The sequence below is a fragment of the Momordica charantia genome (genome assembly GCF_013281855.1).
Source record: "Momordica charantia cultivar OHB3-1 chromosome 5 unlocalized genomic scaffold, Mcharantia_2.0 BLBB01000005.1, whole genome shotgun sequence".
Classification (NCBI taxonomy): domain Eukaryota; kingdom Viridiplantae; phylum Streptophyta; class Magnoliopsida; order Cucurbitales; family Cucurbitaceae; genus Momordica; species Momordica charantia.
Genome location: NW_028275163.1, coordinates 11410640 through 11415397, shown reverse-complemented (window position 1 = coordinate 11415397; position 4758 = coordinate 11410640). Strand labels below are relative to the sequence as shown.

General features: G+C 23.8%; 1 non-coding gene across 1 annotated transcript; it reads left to right on the top strand.

The window, feature by feature from the left end:
* Positions 1 to 4280: 4280 nt before the first annotated feature.
* TRNAT-CGU (transfer RNA threonine (anticodon CGU)) lies at positions 4281 to 4352 on the top strand. Its single transcript has one exon. It is a non-coding gene; the product is annotated as a tRNA-Thr (tRNA).
* Positions 4353 to 4758: the final 406 nt, after the last annotated feature.

Here is a 4758-nt window from a genome sequence, read left to right as displayed (position 1 = left end):
TTGTAAATTTATTATAACTCATTAAAATTAATATAACAAATTAAAAGTGGATTAAAAATAAATATTATAGAAATATTATAATATAATAATTTTTGTTACAATAATTATTATATTTATTTATTAAATACCCAAATATAATAAGTAAAATTAACTTAGATATAAATTTATGAGTATCTATTGTTTTAAAGAAAAATGTATAAGTTCTTAATGCTAAAAATTAATTAGGGGAAAGAATCAATCATATTTTTATTAAGTAAAAGGGAAATCAATTTTGAATAAATGAAAATTTAAGTGCACCTAATAAATGTATAGAATTTTAAAAAAATTGGATATCAAAAATCATTTTACTTACTTGAAAAAATTTATACTTTTTTTCTAAAATATAAAGTAAATTTTTCTTCCAACACTATTTCACCAACAAAAATTGAGTTATATAATTCTATTCATTTATAAACATTTCTTTTAAGCTTTTTACTTTTGATACATTTTTTCAATAAATAATGATATTTTTATTAATGAAAAATTAAATAAAAAGAATATTACGTGCATTGCACGTGGTGATACACTAGCATATACAAAGTACGTACGGATGGAAGAAACATTTTAGGACAAAATCATCATTCAAGTTTTAATAAATATCATCCATATCCTTTTCATTTCTTCGTCGGCAAGGTTTTTTTTTCCTCCTTCTAACACTTCCGTTTTCTTTCCATTCAGTTTTTTCTTTTTTTTTTTCCAAGCATTTTCTAAACATTTTGTTTTCTTTTCTTTTTCAACTTTTTTTTTTCTTTTAACAACTTTCCATTTTGTTTTCTTTAAACTTTAACCTCTCCTTTTGTTTTCATTACTTTTTTTACATTTTTTTTCTTTCTTATAACACATATATATATAAATATGTTTAATTAGTTTGTCTATTGAAATTATATATACATTCATTTTGGTGTGCATTTTAAAAATAGTTAATTACCTATTATTACCTACACTCCACTGTTCAACTCATCGCACCTCATTTATTTATGAAAATTCACACAAAAAATTTTCATTTTCTCTTAAAACACAAGAACATTTTGACATTAAAAAGAAAATTCTCATACTTGATACCTAATTGACCTAATTGACCGTAAAAGGATTTTGTATAGATTGACTTACTTTATTAACCGCAAAAGTGATATTTGATCTAGAGATCCCACAAGTTGTCGATATAAGGAGACATTAGAGAAAAGGAGGAGCTAAAGTAACGTAGCACAAGCTTTGACATTAAGCATTCCAAACTTAGTAAATTGGTAAGATTTTATCTTGTCAACGTAAGATCATCCTTAACAATTCTTAATTATTTGTGTCGTCTAAGATTATTTTTTCTCTAGAGATTTTTATTTTTACTTTTTTTTTTTAAGTCTCTATGGAAAGGAGATGGTGAAAACAAAGGTATCATTGAGAAAATTTCCCTCCATATTGAGAGGGAGGGGGTCTTGGCATCTCCCCTTTTAAGAACAACAATAGAACTTTCCTTGACAAATGGATATGGCGAGCAATTTCATTCCTTTAACTTTAGTATGCTCGTAATAATTTAATCTCAGTTTAAAATTTGTCTTCCTTTTTTGTCTTTTAATTTTAATGTTTTCTCTACTATTTTTTCTTTTTCTTTTTTTTTTCCTTATCTTTTTTAATGTCTTTAAATAAGTTAAAATGAACTACGAGAAAAACAAGGAAAATAATGGAAATTTTTTAATAAATATTTTCTCAATTTATTCTTAAAAATTAATTGTAAAATTAATAACTTTATCTTTAATTATATAATTAAGGGGCAACTTGAGATATGGCAAAAAAAGTTAGGAAAATAAGCAAAATAGCAACAAGGTTTGAGTTTTTCAAATATAGCATTTTTTTGGCAAAAAAACGGAGGCCCACATTATAAATTACAAATATACCATGCAGGTCCGAACCAACAATAAATTACTTCTGATTGACTTCTGATATACTAATGATTGACATATATAACTCCTGATATATATGTGATATATGTTTGATATACATATGGTATGAAATTGATTTACTTCTGATATAACTATGATATCTACTACTATAGGTGACATAGAATTGATTGACTTCTGATATACTATTGATTTACTTATAATATAACTATGATTGACAGATATACTCCTGATATAACTATGATTGACAGATATACTCTTGATATAAATGTGATATATATTTCATATATATTTGATATGAAATTGATTTACTTCTGATATAATTATGATATATACTACTATAGGTGATATAGAACTGATTGACTTTTGATATACTATTGATCTACTTATGATATAACTATGATTAACAGATATACTCCTCATATATATGTGATATATGTTTGATATACATATGATATGAAATTGATTTACTTCTGATATAACTATGATATCTACTACTATAGGTGATATAGAACTGATTGACTTGTTATATACTATTGATTTACTTCTGATATAACTATGATTAACATATATACTCTTGATATATATTTGATATATGTTTGATATACATATGATATGAAATTGATTTACGTCTTATATAACTATGATATCTACCAATTATTTCGAACATATTACCTCTAATATATGTTTTATGATATACTAATATATGAAATAATTTTTTTTCCTGATAAAAGCAATGGTACAAACACAAAAAATGAAATAAAAAACATCGTTGAAAATGTTGATGTCGTTCGTCCCAAAAGACAACATAAACCAACGCCAAAAGTGTTGTCTTTGGAAAAACGAAAAGCTTCAAAGATAGTATCTCCGAAAACACGACAATCACTAAGAACGAAGATTGATGTCTGAAGCTTTTACCTAAAGATTATACAAGAATGAAACTTACGCTTTTCTAGACTGTTGGAACTTATGCATATGGAACTTATGCTTCTTCTTTTATAGAATTTTAAGAATGACATTATTAGTCTACTTTTGGTTTATGCTACTGGTTCGTTTTGATGTTTAAACCTTTAAGTTTTTGGTTGAAGAACTTTGCTGCTGATTTGATGTTGATGTTGATACCCAATAATGATATTTAAATCTTTTAAGAATGACATTGTTGCTGCTTTCATTTTGATCTTTAAAACTTTAAATAAGACTTAATTGTACTATTGATATATGTACAATGTATACTTGATATATCACTGATATATTATTGATATACAGAAAAACCCTAAGTTTCTATTTACCTCTAATTTCTAATTGATTTCTCATTCACAGTAATTTCGAAAGTCACCATTGACATTGACATTCACGTTCCTTTTCAAGTTTTCTTTCTCATTTTCAGTAAGTATCAAATTTTTTTCTCATTTTACATGCATGCCAATACCTACTAATTTCTAATTGATCAAAAAAATACAAGACAAAGGGTTAAAGCAGGTAAAATAGTGATTTACTATTATACAACTGATATAGAACTGATTGACTTTTGATATACTATTGATTTACTTCTGATATACTAATGTTGTCAGATATACTCCTGATATATATGTGATATATAATAACGAAGCGATAACTGAAAAGGGTAATTTGGGAATACTGAAAATTTTAAAATCAGAATTTTCAAAAAAATGCTATATCTGAAAATATCAAAAATGCATGCTATTTTGTTAAATATAGAAAACTTATATGCTACCCATTACAAATCCCCTATAATTAATAATGGAATTTCAAAAGTTATAATATTTTAATGGTTAAATAAGAAATAAAAATATAAAAATATATTAAAATGAAAAATTAGACGCATTCATAAATTGAAATGACTCGATAAAAAAAATTTTGAAAGTTTAAATATAAAAATATTTTGTCAAGTTATTTTTATAAAAATAATTATATTATAATTTGTAACGATCTTGTTTTTTTAATTTTTATATTTTAAAATAGAACTACAAAATTTCACGTGCATCGCATATGTTGCTAACTAGTCCATTTAAAAGGAAATTACAATTTTAATCTTTACAAACTTAATATATAAAGTATAATTTTTTTTAGAACAATATACAATTTTATTTTAATAATTTAAATGTTTAACTAATTAATTAAACACATCCATTTAAAAAAAAATTACAATTTTAACCTTTACAAACTTAATATATAAAGTAGAACTATTTTTTAGAATAGTAGGAAACTAAGAGAACCTGTACAAGGGGTGAGAATTTGAAGAACCACAATTGGATCAAAATGTTGCTATTTTATCATTTCTATTTCAATTTTTTTAATTAAATGTTAAACTTATTGTATAATGTATCTGCTTCCGTAGCATAGTGGTAGTGCATTCGCTTCGTAAGTGAAAGGTCATGAGTTCAATCCTCATCGGGAGCAAAATTTATTTTGTCCAGGTTGACAATCAGAAAATATTTGTAAATTTATAAATGTTGAAAATTTGTTTTCTTGAATTAAAAAATAATAAATAAATATTACCATATTTTATTAACTTTATTATGTATATATTTATTTATTTATTTAAACATATTTGTTGTTATTTGATTAATTATTAAAAAAACAAAATTTTAAAATTATAACTGAGAATACATATTAAAAAAATTAATTTAAAGTACACCTTTTTTGTTTTCTCGAGATTTCGAAAGCTAAATTCCCCAAATCAAGGAATATGGCAGGGAGTCAGGACAAGAATTAATTTAGTAAAAATTATATTTATAAAATAAAAGTTTGTTAAGTTCAAAACTTAAAAAAAAAAAAATCAAGATTCAAAGGAGTAAGAATAAAA